Source organism: Silurus aristotelis (genome assembly GCF_946808225.1).
Source record: "Silurus aristotelis genome assembly, chromosome: 15".
Classification (NCBI taxonomy): domain Eukaryota; kingdom Metazoa; phylum Chordata; class Actinopteri; order Siluriformes; family Siluridae; genus Silurus; species Silurus aristotelis.
This window is the reverse complement of record NC_139588.1, coordinates 8508413-8526451: the sequence shown is the minus strand read 5'-3', so window position 1 is coordinate 8526451 and position 18039 is coordinate 8508413. Positions and strand designations below refer to the sequence as shown.

General features: G+C 40.6%; 1 protein-coding gene across 3 annotated transcripts in view; it reads right to left on the bottom strand.

The window, feature by feature from the left end:
- dab1a (DAB adaptor protein 1a) overlaps positions 1 to 18039 on the bottom strand; it is a 389113-nt gene that overhangs the window by 360582 nt on the left and 10492 nt on the right. The window contains exon 1 of one of the 3 annotated variants that reach the window (XM_083563328.1): positions 13897 to 13945. The exons of the other annotated variants lie outside the window; for them this stretch is intronic. The gene's annotated coding sequence lies outside the window, so the exon portion shown is untranslated. Of the gene's footprint in view, positions 1 to 13896; positions 13946 to 18039 lie in introns of those variants that run through there. 3 annotated transcript variants of the gene reach the window in all.

Genomic DNA, 18039 nt, shown 5'->3' with positions numbered 1-18039 from the left:
CGCCCCTCCAGGTGTCACTGTCGCTGCCCACGTGTGCATTGAAGTCTCCCAGTAGAACGACGAAGTCCCCAGTCGGAGCACTGTCCAGCACCCCTCCCAGAGACCCCAAGAGGGCCGGGTACTCTATACTGCCGTTTGGCCCGTAGGCACACACGACAGTGAGAGACCTATCCCCGACCCGTAGTCGCAGGGAAACGACCCTCTCGTTCACCGGGGTAAACTCCAACACATGGCGGCTGAGCTGGGGGGCTATAAGCAAACCCACACCAGCCCGACGCCTTTCACCATGTGCAGCTCCAGAGTTGTAAAGAGTCCATCCTCTCTCGAGGAGTGTGGTTCCAGAGCCCAGGCCGTGCGTAGAGGTGATCCCGACTATCTCTAGTCGGAACCTCTCAACCTCACGCACAATCTCAGGCTCCTTCCCCGCCAGCGAGGTGACATTCCACGTCCCTAGAGCTAGCTTCCGTGTCCAGGGATCGGGTTGTCAAAGCCTCCGCCTTCGACTGCTGCCCGATCCTGTTAGCACCGGCCCCTAACGGTCCCTCCTGCAGGTGGTAAGCCCACTGGAAGGCGGCCCCACGTCGCTCCTTCGGGCTGAGCCCGGCCGGACCCTGTGGGGGAAGGCCCGGCCACCAGGGGCCAACCCCGGGCCTGGCTCCAGGGTGGGGCCCCGGCTGCGCCATACCGGGCGACGTCACGGTCCCTGATGAAGTATCTCTCATAAGGGGTTTTGAACCGCTCTTAGTCTGACCCGTCGCCCAGGACCTGTTTGCCTTGGGAGACCCTACCAGGGGCATATAGCCCCGGACAACATAGCTCCTAGGGTCATTTGGGTACTCAAACCCCTCCACCACGTTGAGGTGGCAGTTAAATGTTTAATAACATTTAAACACCAATAAAGTCCCATACAAAGTTCCATCCATTCAACCCTTGTTCATTCATTAATTCCATTTCAGTACCACTTTCTCCTGAACAGCGCCACAACAACACACAAACAGTCAAAGCCTGGAACAGTGTTTGTCGGAACAACCTTTTGCAAATCCTCAAAATCCAGCCACCTGAACAATTTACTCTTTGCTCAAACATTTTCCTTTTCAGCCTTCAATTTTCAAAAGCCATTCCTGTTAGGAATCATTCAAATACAGTGCACTTTATCATGCAAGCAAGAAAAGCCTATTTTCATTGCCACTCCTCTTACTGTGTTTCCCCCTCAACCCCCCGTAAAGGACAGTGTGCTGTCAATCACACGTGTTATTGAAGGTGTGAAGAAAAAATGGCATTTTAATTACTATAAGGAAGGAAGATGGGGTGGTGAGCTCCTAAAAAGCTTTTGGAATATTAACCACGCTATCGGTCTATATATATGATAATGTGGGTCGGAGAAACGAGACGAAACAACTGGAAAGCATGTGCATGCAAGCATAAGGATAAAGGATTAAAATAGGGTTTCATTAACATGGCACCTAAGATGAAGTGGTCGTTGAAAAAGATGCATGCTCACACACAAATTTAAGGACATGGGCATGACTATCACCACTAATTTCCAAAAGAAATGAACATATAAAGAGGAATTAATCTGCACTTAAAAAAAAGATGAATTGCACAGGAAATATCCATGACTCTTATGGTACACTCATTAGTATATACCTGTGCCCATGTGTGTGTGTGTATGTGTGTGTTTGTGTTACAAAGTAATAGTGACTCTTTTGCATTTGCAACCATATAAATAAAAAACAATACAGGATTTTGAAGCTGTCAGAAGTGGGAGCTAGATTTCCTCTCCCCTCTTTCTCTAGACATTTCTTCTGTGCAACCTCTCTTTCTCTTTCTTACTCCCTTCATTGCAGAAAACAGGCCCTTTTCATTTGCAGAGCAAAATTTACAGCTCTGAATAGATAGAGACTGTGCATGTTGCCACAGTACTGCCGCATTAATGCAATAGCATGAGAGGGCCCAGCATTTACAGCAGTGGAGAATAAGTGAGGGAAGAGATCTTAATAATAATAAAACTAAAAAAGAATTATAGAAAAATTATTCTGATCATCCCACTCTACTCATTACATTAGTGAGTAGAGAGCAGAGGGGTAATGAATTCAGTTATCCCACACACAGAGGAAGAAAAAAGCATCTCTGCTGAATATACAGAATATGTAAGTCTGTTCATGTTTATAATATGATGAAGATGCTAAAATGCTCAACCACACCCAAACTACTACTGAGCATTTAGTTAAAGGATTGGAAATAGGCATAAAAAAAAAAAAACATCTAAACCAACAGTGGGATTGATGCAGAGACAGATATATTAATAATTTTAGAAGCATTTTGAGTATATATTGAATGTGCTTGGACTCTGCCAACCAGGATGGTCTGCAATTTAATTTAATAAAAACGAAAGACATTTTGTTCACATGCACTAACCTAAGGACACAAAGAAGCTTGAAATGTTATGTGTCAAACAAAATAATTATAATAAAAATCACTCAGTCCTTTTTTAATGCCTGTTAACTGTAGGGGTTGGTGCCAAAAAACTTAGAGATAAAATTTGTTTGAACAATATATACGCTATATTTTCAAAAGTATTGGGTCACTCGACCTTTTGTGCTATATGTGTTTTTTTTCCAAACTGTTACCACAATGCTGTAGGCACTCAATTGTATTAGGCATCTTTAGATGCACCATAATAAAATTTTGCATTCACTTGAACTTGGAAACCCAAACCTGTTCCATCATGGTCAACCCTGTGCACAAAGTGAGCTCCTTAAAGATCTGGTTTACATGGTTTGGAGTGGCCGGCTATAGAGCTCTGATCTCATTCCTACTGAACACCTCTGGGATAAATTGGAATCCTAAATGCACCCCGGGCCTCTTTACTTATCAGTACCTGCCTTTCATAATACACTTCTGGCTGATGAACACACATATCCATAAACACACTAAAATCTAGGGAAACATCTTCCCAGAAGAGTGGAGGAAATTGTGAGAGCAAATTGGGAATAAATGTGGAATGCAGTGCTAAAAAATCACATACCTCTCTTATGACCAGTTGACCCAATACTTTTGGAAATGGTGTATATTAGCTTGAAAATATATTTCATTGTTTGCATAAATTGGTTTAAATACAGTGTTAGGTCAATGAAATAAATGGTGCCAATACTTATGGATTTTGGACATTTGAATGTTATAATGTATATAGTATATGTATAATGTTAGTAAAATATGACTAGAGAAGGATGCTTATAATAAATGCATTGTTAAACCAAAAAAAAAGTATGTACTGTTTATATACACACACCTCTACAATTCCCTTCAGCTTATCAACTACAGGTACATGTCAGATGTGAAGTTCATTTCCAGTAAATACGATTCTCAAAAGGCTAGTTCAATAATTTAAACACACACGCACACGCACACACACACACACACACGCTCACAAACTCACTCACTCACTCACTATAACTGTACAACAACAGAGAAAATGTCAAATGGCATCAGGTGCCGCAATCACTTCACACACAGAGGAGAGGGAAAATGAGGTAGAAGTAAGAAGCAGGGGATAGGCAGATGGAGAAGGGAGTAATTGTAGTGGGAAAAGTGGAGAGGCTATGAAAAGTGGGAAAAGTGGGTTTTATCATAAAGCTGACAGCACACTTCATTGGCAAACTCAATTACACCAGATTTCTTTTTTTCCCCCTCAAGGCATTAGTCAGGCTTGCTCCTTTTTCGTCCTTCCTCTCTGTCTCTCTCTTTCTCTCTCTCTCTCTCTCTCATGCTCTTTTGCTTTCTCAGGATTGGCTCTGAACTTAAGAGAGAAGGAAAGAGAGGTCTAAGAATTAAGTGCAATGATCCTACACTTAAATTGGACCCTGATTTCAACCCAGTCTTACAAAAATAATAAACACAAACAGCATTTATGTGTCTCAACTACATTATAGAACAGTGAAATTCTGTCTTCACATATAATAGCTTGTTAGAAAGTTGGAGTCTGGGTGCAGGGTCAGCCATTAAACAGAGCCTCTGAAACAGAGAGTTTTAAGGGCCTTACTTAAGGGCCCAACATTGGCAGCTTAGCAGTGTTAGGACTCAAACCCCTGACCATCTGGTCAGTAACCCAAAGCTTTAACCACTGAGCCACCAGTGGTCCTGTAATAGTTTCATATATAGACAATTTTGGCAACCTTCAGAAGGTCAAAAAAACAAAGAGAGAGTGCAAAATAGGAATACTGGATGTTAGAGACTAGTAATTTTCCCTCCCAAAGAAGTCCATGACATCCATTGTGAAATCTGTCATCTGTTAATAATTTCTGCCAGCATAATAATAAAAAAACAAAAACAAATAGTGCAGCAGCATCAGCATCAGCTGGAACAGTAGCAGTGTCCTCGCTTGCACTCACCAGACCCAAAACGGGTTTGTGTGAAAAATGATAAACAACACTCTCATGCTTCATCTTGCGGTCTTTATGTGCTGCTCTAATTATAAAACAATTATGTTTCTTGTATTGACTTGTAGAGCTGCTCTGTATTTGACAGTTTTGTCTGACTCATCACAGGCTTCGTGGTTATACACCGAAGATATAATTCACAATGCATCTCATTACATTGTCCGGCCCGGTGCTGTATTCACACACTTGACATACTTGTCGATAAACAAACGTGCACACATACAACATTCACTTAGACGTGCACACAACGTTTTATCTTCATATGTTTTCACAAAACAGTCATACAGAGAAGCAAATATTAATGAGATTATAGAGTACATGAAGACAATACCATGAAAGTGCAGATTCATGATTTACCACTATGTGCACTGTGCCTGATCTACTGCTAGAGCAAAAATACAAATAATACAGTATATGCATGTTTGTGTTGTGTGTGTAAAGTTGTTCTGTTGCTAAATACTATACAGTAAAATTCTTCTAAATAAGAATAAAAATTCAATTTATACTGATGAGAGAGAAGGGAAAAATAGTCCCAGAATTGGTAACCAGTATAAAAGTGTATGTAGTCTAAATCGGAGTTGTATTATTTTTTTATTGAAATATGAACTATTACTGTACATTATAAAAAAAACTTAAAAAAATAACAACACTATAGAAATTCTAGCACTTCCAGTAGGTGTATGACTTTGCCGGTTCCTCAACCTCAGCTACATCATGCAAAGTCTAAAATACAGAGACAGAACAGGTCAACTTTTTATATGCACCGCTATTCATATCACCTGCATGCAATTGTATGAATATTTCAACATAATAGAAGAAGTGTAGTTAAATTTCTTTAAGTTCTATTTCCCTGACAATAAACTAACTAACTAGTAGCCTGGGATATTTAAACTTCATTGACCATGAACAGTGTATTCCTACAGATGAACACTGTAATGACCTTGAATGTTAATGAACATTCATATTCCCCCTGATTTCAGATTGGTCAGCTTGCTCTCTACCAAACTATTAGACAAATATTGATTCTGAACTGCTCCAGATGATGTACGTTGCACAGTTGTGGTTGTAGAGGTCTGGAGTTGTCTTAAATGAGTCTCTTGCTTTAGTAAAATGGTATTCACCCTCCACATGCGAAATGCCTTTCTCTCTGTAATGCCGTGGGAAATGAAGGCCGACCCATGTGGTCCGGGCAACAGACAAGCAACTGTAGCTCAAACTGCTGAAGATGTTAATGCTGTTAATGTTTGGCCGGTCAGAACTGTTTTGGAAGCTAAAGGGGGACCAACACAATATTGGGCAGGTGGTCATAATGTTTTGCCTGATCAGTGGTCAAAAAGTTATGCCTGGTCGATGTACATGAAACCAAGTGCCATTATACATAAAGGAAATAACATTACCTTCTATTGTTTTAAACACACAATCAAATATGTTACAATTTTTATTATCTACTTCTTTTATAAGCATTTTAGTTTTTTACACTGTATATGCGCTTTCTCTTTCATACAGTTTCGCTCTCTTGTTGAGGACCACGTTTCCACACTTGACAGAGGACTGACAGGCATGACAACGAGTGACTTTTGATCTTTTTTACAGAATGCTTTTTCACAAAAAAGCATCTCTTATCACACAAAAATTCACACACACAGACAGATACTCAGTCATGTATAAATATATACGGATTAGGTTTCCTTGTGTATTCAGACAAGTACATCTAAAAGCATATGCACAATTCAACAACATGACACAACGATTCAAAAATTTAACGTCTTTTTAAAATGCCATGTGTTGCTTAGACGCCTCTCTGAACATACAGTGCAAATGACGTGTGAATTCAGTGATGGACCTGGACAGATAGAATAACGTGCAGTTGGCTGGTATAGTGTGAAAAGGCTTGTACCACTGCAGTGAAGTAATGAGCACAGTATCAGTTCTGGAAGGTGTAATAAATCGATGCAGCACAGGCTGGGTGAAGATAGAAAGGAGGAGCAAGACAAAAGAAGTGCGTGACAGTGTGTGTATGGAAAGAGACAAATGGTAGATAGGAAGTGAATGCAAAATGCGTGTGTACAAACAGACAGACGCATGTGCGACCTTGCTGCAGGGGGAGGTCCTATACAGATATATGCTGTAGGTGCCATGTTTGCTTCACCTGGCAACCCTCTATCAGATGAGAATGAGAGAGAGGTAAAAAAAATAAATAAAAAAAGTTACAAAGATAGAGAGAGGTAGCCTCAGGCCATGGTCTACTTCAAAAAGATACAAGTGTGCCCAAGCAAGCAGGCACACACACGTATACACACAAATACCCGCACACACGCAATCTTAGCCCATAAGATCGAAAATGCACATATCACCTGCACAGACCACACTGCTGCATAAATTCCCTGCAGCTACAGTAGTACTCTGGAAAAAAGAAAAACGTCTTGCAATGTTTATCTGTTGTTCGATTCTGAGGACCATACGAGAAACTACTAATAGAATTTTGGCTGCAAACCCAAACTAAAAGTCAGGTCCTCTTAAAGCATTAAATATGTAATAGGTACAGGTTTTACCATCCTAATAAAACACAAGTACATACCATAAATCGATGATCTATATAGTTCTACTGAGTGTATATTCTATAAAGATTACTCAAGGGATTTTTAATAATCCCAAACTCTTTCTGTAGCTGATTAATGGTGGCAATCTATAGATGTTTACAATCAGTGTCATTCGACTATCCAAATAAAGTGCATATGCATAAAATATACCCAGTTGTGATTATTATTATAAAAATGTACATGGTGCCCTGATTGTGCAATCTGTAGATTCATAAAAGGGGAACACTTTACAATAACAGCACATAAATAAGCATGTACTAATATGTAAATTGAATGTTAACTTTATTATGAACTAATGATGAGTTAAGGCATATATTAATCAAGAATTAAACTTAACTACACCACAGTCACACGTGTGAACAACGGCTACCTTAAGTATATGCTAGTAGATGTTTGTTAATCAATGTATTTATTAACACTTTAGCTAAATGTAACTTGCTCTATGAGAAAGCGTATGAATTAAAAGTGCATTCTTTAAAATACATTACAAATACCATTTGGATGGTGCTGAATTATCCTTCTCATGGAATGCACAAAGGCACAATAATAAACACCTGTTTTCACCTGTTTATTCATACCTTTCTCACCTAATCTATAAGTGTGGTACTTCACCCATGAGAACAATGGAGCAGTGCCTTGGGGCCCAGGCAACTGTAAACACTAACAGTTTGGTAGATTTGAAAAGAAAGGTATAAATAATTATTTGAAGATGTGTTTATTATTGGCCTTTGTGCGTATGTGCATATTAATATATGCCTTAACTCATCATTAGCTTATAATAAAGTAACATTTATTTTACATATTAGTACAGTCCCTGACAAAAGTCTTGTCGCTTATCTACTTTGTAGAAGCACCTGTTATTAACCTGACTTTTAATTAATCAATTGGTGTTAGAAATAGCTCATATGAAAAACTAAAACCCTCCCAAATTATGTTTAATGCACTTAAATAAATTAGTTTTACTGAAAAATGTATCATTTAATCAAGACAGAAAGGTCAAATTCTGGCAAGACAAAAGTTTTGTCGCCTATACAGAAATTGAACAAATTTACTGCAAATAAAAAAATATGTCAGCAAATTAAGTAGTGGTGCTGTGAGATCCAAATTTAATATCTTATATGACTTCCATGAGCTTGAAGGACTGCATCCATGCGGTTTGGCAAGGATTCATACAATTTTTTGATGAAGTCATCAGGAATAGCAAAGAAAGCAGTCTTGCATGCCTCCCAGAGTTCATCAATATTCTTTGGTTTTGTCTTCCATGCTTCCTCTTTCATCCTACCCCACATATGCTCAATGATGTTCATGTCTGGTGACTGGGCTGGCCAATCCTGGAGCATCTTGATCTTCTTCGCCTTGAGGAACTTTAATGTGGAGATGGAAGTATGCGATGGAGCACCATCCTGCTGCAGAATTTGGCTTCTTTTATGGTTGGGAATATAAGAGGTAGCTAAGATTTCTTGGTATTTTAGACTATTGATGTTGCCTTCCACCCTGCAGATCTCTCGCACACCCCCATACTGGATGTAACCAAAGACAATGATTTTTCCGCCACCAAACTTCACTGTTTTCTGGGTGAATCTCGGATCCATGCGGGCTCCAGTAGGTCTCCTGCCATATTTGTGGTGACTGTGGTGTAATTCAACAGAAGATACATCTGAAAAATTCACCTTCTGCCACTTTACCAGCGTCCATCCTTTTAGCAGGCTGTGGCCCTTGGCAAATGCCACACGGTTTTTCAATTGTCTTTTGTTTAGTGCTGGCTTCTGGGCACTGATTCGACCATGGAGGCCATTTTGAGACAGAATCCGACAAACTGTTCTGGTTGACACAGGGACTTCAGGTGACCAGGTCTCGTGGAGCTCTGTTGCAGTGGAAAATGGGCTGGCCTTGGATTTTCGAGCCAACAAACAGTCCTCTCGAGCAGTTTTCTTGCGGGGTCTGCCTGACCTGGGCTTGTCAAAAACGTCTCCAGTCTCTTCAAATCTTTTTTTATCCTCTGTCCTTGATGCTGAGACACATTGAAGGTGTCTGCCACATCAGCAGTGGCTTCATCTGATCTTCACATCATCTGGTCTTCAGCCTCTTGATAATCAAAACTTTATTCTCAGGGTGAATCTTAGGCATGTTTGCAGAGGTGCAGTTGATGTGAAGGTCTAGTGTACTGGGGTTCTTTTTATACACACACCTGAGACCTAATTGATCCATTATTAGTCACAGGTGAAGCTCATATGACAAGGCGACAACACTTATGTCTTTGCAAACTCAATGGGCTTTACCAAACTGTGAATATTAGAATACTTTTTGACAGGTTCGTTTTTGCACTGAAACATTATTACAAAAGCTGTTGGGATTAAAATGAGCCATTTCTTGTAAAAAAAAAATCTTGATTAGAAATATATTTCAGCGGCACTTCAGGTCAATTTGTACACAAGCGACAAGACTTTTGTCAGGGACTGTACATGCTTATTTATGGACTGTTATTGTAAAGTGGTACACATAAAAGTGTGCACACTACTGAAACTCAGTAAAGAAAGAAAATTAATAGGTTGTTTGTTTAGTGTCCCACTGTCTTGTTTTAATTGAGCTCCTGAACTGTATATGCATTTAAATGTTAGTTACAGTGAGAACAATGAAGTTCACCACCTTTGACAATTTCAGTCTCCTAGGAATGCAGCCATGGCTTTTTAATTAGGTCTCTAATGTGTATTCAGAAGGGGAATAGAAATCAAGTTCCAACTGTATACAATGTCTGTGTTTTTTAATTCATTCTATGAATTTAGGATTTACTTACATTGGTGAGTATAAAAGTAAACCCAGCCATTAGGGGGGCACAAGCCAGTGTACTCTTAGTGCCGGTCCCAAGCCCGGGTAAATGGGGAGGGTTGCGTTAGGAAGGGCATCCAGCGTAAAACATGTGCCAAATCAAATATGCGGATCACAAATGAGAATTTCATACCGGATCGGTCGAGGCCCGGGTTAACAACGACCGCCACAGGTATCGTTAGCCGACAGGGTACCGGTGGAAATTGGGCTACTGTTGGCCGAAGGAGGAGAAGGAGAGGAGGAAGGCATCTACAGAGACGGCAGAAAAAGGAGCAGTGTAGGAGAGTAGAGGTTCGGGTTGGTACTTTAAATGTTGGTACTATGACGGGTAAAGGGAGAGAGATAGCTGATATGATGGAGAGGAGAAAGGTAGATGTGTTGTGTGTTCAGGAGACCAAGTGGAAAGGGAGTAAGGCCAGGAACATTGGAGGTGGGTTTAAACTGTTTTATCATGGTGTGGATGGAAAGAGAAATGGTGTAGGGGTGATTCTGAAGGAAGCATACAGTAAGAGTGTAGTGGAGGTGAAGAGAGTTTCTGATAGGGTGATGATCGTGAAGGTGGAAGTTGAAGGGATGATGATAAATGTCATCAGTGCCTATGCTCCACAAGTTGGCTGTGAGATGGAGGAGAAAGAAAGATTCTGGAGTGAATTAGATGAAGTGGTAGATGGTGTACCTAGGAAAGAACGATTGGTGATTGGGGCAGACTTTAATGGGCATGTAGGTGAAGGGAACAGAGGTGATGAGGAGGTGATGGGTAGGTATGGTTTTAAGGAGAGGAATGTGGAAGGGCAGATGGTGGTAGATTTTGCTAAAAGGATGGAAATGGCAGTGGTGAACACGTATTTTAAGAAGAAGGAGGATCATAGGGTGACGTATAAGAGTGGAGGAAGGTGCACACAGGTGGATTATCTTCTGTGTAGGAGATGCAACCTGAAGGAGATTGGAGACTGTAAGGTGTTGGCGGGGGACAGTGTAGCTAGACAGCATCGGATGGTGGTCTGTAGGATGGTTTTGGAGGCAAAGAAGAAGAGGAGGAGAGTAAGGTTTGAAAGAAGAATAAGATGGTGGAAACTGAAGGAGGAAGAGTGTAGTGTGAGGTTCAGGGAAGAGGTCAGACAGGGGCTTGGTGGTGGTGAAGAGGTGCCAGATGATTGGGCAACTACTGCAGGAGTGATGAGGGAGGCAGCTAGAAAAGTACTTGGTGTGACATCTGGAAATAGAAAGCAAGACAAGGAGACATGGTGGTGGAATGAGGAAGTGCAGGAGAGCATTAGGGGAAAGAGGTTGGCAAAACAGAAGTGGGATCGACAGAGTGATGAGAAAAGTAGGCAGGAGTACAAGGAGATGCGGCAGCAGGTTAAAAGGGATGTGGCGAAAGCCAAGGAAAAGGCATATGAGGAACTGTATAAGAGGTTGGACACTAAGGAAGGAGAAAAGGATTTATACCGATTGGCCAAGCAGAGGGACCGAGCTGGGAAGGATGTACTGCAAGTTAGAGCAATAAAGGATGGAGAGGGAAATGTGTTGACTAGTGTGGAGAATGTGTTGAGAAGATGGAGGGAGTATTTTGAGCAGCTGATGAATGAGGAAAATCAGAGAGAGAGAAGGTTGGATGATGTGGAGTTGGTGAAGCAGGATGTAGATAGGATTAGTAAGGAGGAAGTGAGAGCAGCGATTAAGAGGATGAAGAATGGAAAGTCGGTTGGACCAGATGACATACCGGTAGAAGCGTGGAGATGTTTAGGAGAGATGGCAGTGGAGTTTTTAACCAGATTGTTTAACAGGATTCTGGAAGGGGAGAGGATGCCTGAGGAATGGAGAAGGAGTGTGCTGGTACCGATCTTTAAGCATAAGGGAGATGTGCAGACCTGCAGTAACTACAGGGGAATTAAGTTGATCAGTCACACCATGAAGTTATGGGAAAGAGTAGTGGAAGCCAGGCTGAGAGAAGAGGTGACCATCTGTGAGCAACAGTATGGTTTCATGCCGAGGAAGAGCACCACAGATGCCTTATTTGCTTTGAGGATGTTGATGGAGAAGTATAGAGAAGGACAGAAGGAGCTGCATTGTGTATTTGTGGATTTAGAGAAAGCGTACGACAGGGTGCCGAGAGAGGAGTTGTGGTATTGTATGAGGAAGTCAGGTGTGTCAGAGAAGTATGTGAGGGTGGTGCAGGACATGTATGAGGACAGTGTGACGGCAGTAAAGTGTGCAGTAGGTACGACAGACTGGTTCAGGGTGAAGGTTGGACTGCATCAAGGATCGGCCCTGAGCCCTTTCCTGTTTGCAGTGGTGATGGACAGGTTGACGGACGAGGTCAGACAGGAGTCTCCCTGGACTATGATGTTTGCAGATGATATTGTGATTTGTGGTGAGAGCAGAGAGCAGGTTGAGAAGAGCCTGGAGAGGTGGAGATATGCGCTGGAGAGAAGGGGAATGAAAGTCAGTAGGAGTAAGACAGAGTACATGTGTGTGAATGAGAGGGAGGGCAGTAGAGTGATGCGGTTGCAGGGAGAAGAGGTGGAGAAGGTGGAGGAGTTCAGGTACCTTGGGTCAACAGTGCAAAGTAATGGAGAGTGTGTTAGGGAAGTAAAGAAATGAGTGCAGGCAGGGTGGAGTGGGTGGAGAAGAGTGACAGGAGTGATTTGTGATAGAAGAGTATCTGCAAGAATGAAAGGGAAAGTTTATAGGACTGTGGTGAGACCTGCGATGTTGTATGGATTAGAGACAGTGGCATTGAGTAAAAGACAGGAGGTGGAGCTGGAGGTAGCAGAGCTGAAGATGTTGAGGTTTTCGTTGGGAGTGACGAGGATGGACAAGATTAGAAATGAGTTTATTAGAGGGACAGCGCATGTAGGATGTTTTGGTGACAAGGTGAGGGAGGCGAGATTGAGATGGTTTGGACATGTGCAGAGAAGGGACATGAATTATATTGGTAGAAAAATGCTGAAGATGGAGCCACCAGGTAGGAGGAAAAGAGGAAGGCCAAGGAGGAGGTTCATGGATGTGGTGAGGGAAGACATGCAGGTAGTTGGTGTAAAAGAGGCAGATATAGAGGACAGGGTGGTATGGAGACGGATGATCCGCTGTGGCGACCCCTAATGGGAGCAGCCGAAAGAAGTAGAAGAAGAAGAAGAAGGTGAGTATAAAAGTAACAAGCAACATAAAAAGGTCGATGCAAACAATAATCCCATTTCAGGATTAAAATCTTTAATCTGTAAACCTAATGAACGCACAGTGCTTTCAATTTTGTATGAAATATGTCAATTACAATTTATTTATTTTTTTCAGAATATAGTTATATCTCTGGTAAGTATGATGTATTTTATTAATTTTTTTGTTTTTGTTTTTGTCATGTTATTAGACAAATATTGATTCTGAACTGCTCCAGATGATGTACGAGGCACAGTTGTGGTGGTAGTGTAGAGGTTTGGAGTCTTAACTGGGTTTCTTGCTTTATTAAATGGTATTCACCCTCCATACGTGAAATGCCTTTCTCTCTCTGTAATGCCACGTGTTGTTATATTGCGTTTTTGTATAGTATTGATGGTTTCTATAATTGCAACTTGATAGTGGTGGTATTAAGAGGTGGATTAAGTTGGGTACGTCCCCACTGAAGGCCCAGGTACTAAATGCACGGCAAAGAATTTGCACACCTTTGAAACTCTCAGTTTTCCCACGTTTTGCTTTGGTGACATTTGTTCCAGCAGAGCTTTAAAATGAACTGATGGTTTGCTAAACCTGGCATTACACTATAAAAATGGTGCTAGTGTAAAAGCTTGCAGTGGCTGTAAACAGATCTGTTTGCAGGATTTATTGTCATTTTTAACACAATGAATGTAGAAACAGAAAAAAAGACAGTCCAATATAAAAAAAAGTAACACGCTAAAAAGGGTCAAAACACCATACAATTAGGCAGGCAGAAAAATCCGAAGTGTAAGCTCAGATCAAAGTGGAGGTGAGGCAAGGCAAGGCGAGATCAGGTAAGGTCATATAGAAAGGATATAAGAAATAAACTCAGAACTTACATAAATAAAGGCAAACTGTAAAACATCTCAGCAGAATATCCCACCATCCTTTAAAACTTGGCAAACTGGAAATGAGCAAGAAAAACAATGAAAACATGTAAAACTCAGGAGAGGGTGCCATCTGGTGCCCTGGAGGGGACATGTCTGTAATAGATAACTGCCATTTGTTTTTCCACTTGTTTTTATTTACTGTAACATCTATTTTGGTTCCAGTGCTTCCTGACTGCAGTTTTAAACTCATATCAGTGAATTACTGATAAATCTTGATAAATTCTGTCATAAGCTATAGTATATATATATATATATATATATATATATATATATATATATATATATATATATATATATATATATATATATATATATATATATATATATAAAACTGCCCTTAAAATCTCATCTGGATGTTTGGGGAGTTAGCAAAAGTCTTTACCTCAGCCAAAGTCCAAAGTGCTTATAAGCATGAAATGAATCATTTTACCACAGACATAGATATAAAAAAAAAAATCATCATTGTCCCCATTTGTCACCATAATAAGGTCAGACACAAAGCACCATGAGTGTTTAATGACAGGAAATAGGCTGGGCCAAAGGGTGGGAGTAATCCACCACATGACATCAGATCTGCCACTTCAGTACCCTTCTTTTTCCCCAATTAACCCAGACACCTAGCATCAGCACCCTGACCTCCAGGCTTACTGGAGCATTGCAATGACAGGAACACTTCTCAAAAAAAGCAGGTTATGTGCAAAAATTTTACAAGTGTGAAATTAGAAAGTTTACCAAACTGCAACAGTGTACGTGTGGCCCAGGTCAGCTGTCACACAGTACAGGAATCATAATTGAAAACATCCGGTCATGTCATATAAATAATCACAGCTTCAAACAACACAAAAGAAGGGCTCTGTGGTGCAATATTCAAATGAGAAAACACACACAACAAAAGATCTTTCATTTGCAGCATGTCTTGCATCATTTGGCATGGATGTTGTCAGACTATACCCCCAACCCCCACTTCTACTTGCCCCTCTCTCTATCAGGGCACCCGTTGCATATCTAATCAGTTTGTTTGGGTTTTGAATCACAGCCTGAGATTACTGTGTCATCTCAAGTACAAGGTTATCAATACAGGAAATGCACAAGTGACACATCCTGCCAGGAGCAATGAGGTAAATAAATAACATTCCTAGACTAAAATACTCACTTAAACGATTAAGGGGCCTTTTTTTTGAGAGAGAGTCCTTGCCAAGAACGGCAAGCGCAAATCAATCAGGAATAGCATTATTGTAATTTTTTATGAACTCTATCATCGATGTGGGTACAGTTCCATTTGGTTTATTGAATCCCAAATGAAATGCAAATCCATGCAGTGGCATCCGGATTGCCAGCGTGAACATTATCTCACGTCAGCGTTTTACACAAAGAGCCGCACACTCCTCATCGGAGAAGGTTTGCTCCATACTGATGAACTGACTATTATAGAGGGGGGAGGGAAAAAAAGAACATAAAGAGGAAAAACATGTGGATTTAAGTATTACAGAAATAAATTGAAAGAAGAAGTGCGGAACATGATTGACAAAATAGGAACAAAAGAAAATCTAGGGCAAGCAAAAATTACACTGGAGAGCTTGGGGGGGGGGGGGGGGGGGGTTTGAATAGATGGAGATTGGTGATAGGGTAAGGGAGAGTATGGGTGAAAAAGAGAATGATGCATAAAAAGAAGGGTTGAATAAAGGGAGGGAAAAATCACTGAATGCAGAGGAACGCTTCCAACTGACAAAGCATTTCTCCCAGGCTGCAATCAGAGAGAGAGAGAAAAGAAGAAGCTAAAGGGCTTTTTTTTTGCAGTCTGCTTACCCACACTATCAGTTCGGATAATTTATTTTGTAATTTATTGCGCTTCAGGGCGCATCTATGTCCCTGAGTCCTATGCCAAAAGCACTATCTGTAAAATGAGTTTCTAAGCATGCAAACCTATCTGTGTGTCACCACCAAAGCCTTCACTACTTCACATCCTCTGGCTCTCTCTCTCTTTCTCTCTCTCACAAACACACACACACACACACACACACACATATGCTCGTACTGTATATATGGGGTATCTAAAAATTACAATGCAGTATTTAAATGTCTTATAGTTGGAATACATTGATATCAGTGGCCACAGTCTCAAGTGACTCTGCCTAAGCCTTGTCTTAATTAGAAATAACCAAGTATATGGGAAGCACTGAGGGTATTGCATCAGCTTTTAGCTTTTTAGCATAACTTTAACCTCAGCTGCAACAGCACTCAAGACTTTAGGTTAGAGAATTTTTCCTTACCAGGATCAAACTGGAAAGCACAAACAACTGCATATAGCTACTCAATAACAGGAAAGTTCGTAAGTGTCAAAAGGTGCAAGAAGAACTTCTTAAACTAACATAAGACTAATAACATTACAAAACGGTTTGGTTCTTGAGATCAGAGATTCTGGAACTGTATAACCAATTGTCATTGACATCTGTCACTTAAATATTTTATTTGATATGGATCTGAGAACCTTTTTGTTTTTGTTTTTGGGTCTGAGGATATTTAAAAGGACATTTCAGAGTAGAAATGAGTCGAGCTGAATCGAGCTAGACTTAATTCATGTATCCACAAAGTCAACATATCAGTAAAAAAAAATACATTCACACATGACATTTAGTTTCTATATTTCTATATTTTGTCAAATCTATATTTATTATGAACAGCTCTTATAAAACATAATCTAATACTAAAAATTGTAACACAAAGGTCAAACATAACCAGGAATTAAATTACATGACAAAAATTGGATCCAAAAAGAAGGCAGAAAAGTGAGAAGGTTCAGAGGTTGCACAAGAAATCTGATCAGAAATCTGAGATTATAATCGCTGACAGATAGTGGTACTGTTCAGAGTGTTCTCATTCTGGTATTTGTGATGATGCTCCAATGCAAATCTGAATTAAATGCAGACACAAAGTTTGGGCCAGCCACAAGTCCAGTTGTCTCTTACAATGGTTACAGGGTAACAGGTTTTGCTCATTAACAAAAAATATGAAATGTGAACAAAATAATGGATATGTGAATTAGAGCTGCAGCTATCGATTATTTCAGAAATCAAGTTTTCTGCCGAATATTTAATTGATTAATTGAGTAATCGAATAAAATAAGTATTTTTTCTTTATTAAAGAGCAATACCAAATATACAAGAGAAAATAAGACACAGTAATTTGTTTAATTTTTAGAAAAATTTACATTTTTTTGCTGATGGTGAAGCAGGATGTGGATAGGATTAGTAAGGAGGAAGTGAGAGCAGCAATTAAGAGGATGAAGAGTGGAAAGTCTGTAGGACCAGATGACATACTGGTAGAAGCATAGAGATGTTTAGGCGAGATGGCAGTGGAGTTTTTAACCAGGTTGTTTAACAAGATTTTGGAAGGTTAGAGGATGTCTGAGGAATGGAGGAGTGAGCTGGTACCAATTTTTAAGAATAAGGAAGACCTGCAGTAACTACAGGGGAATTAAGTTGATCAGTCACACCATGAAGTTATGGGAAAGAGTAGTGAAAGCCAGGCTGAGAGAAGAGGTGACCATCTGTGAGCAACAGCATGGTTTTATGCCAAGGAAGAGCACCACAGGCACATTATTTGCTTTGAGAATGTTGATGGAGAAGTATAGAGAAGGTCAGGAGAAGTTGCATTGTGTGTTTGTGGATTTAGAGAAAGCGTACGACAGAGTGCCGAGAGAGGAGTTGTGGTATTGTATGAGGAGGTCAGGTGTGTCAGAGAAGTTTGTAAGGGTGGTGCAGGACATGTATGAGGACAGTGTGACAGCAGTGAAGTGTGCAGTAGGAATGACAGACTGGTTCAAGGTGAAGGTTGGACTGCATCAAGGATCGGCTCTGACCCCTTTCCTGTTTGCAGTAGTGATGGACAGGTTGATGGACGAGGTCAGACAGGACTCTAGACTATGATGTTTGTGGATGATATTGTGATTTATGGTGAGAGTAAGGAGCAGATGGAGAAGAGCCTGGAGAGGTAAAGGTACACGCTGGAGAGAAAAGGGAATGAAGTCAGTAGAAGTAAGACAGAGTACATGTGTGTGAATGAGAGTGGATTGGTGCGGCTGCAGGAAGAAGA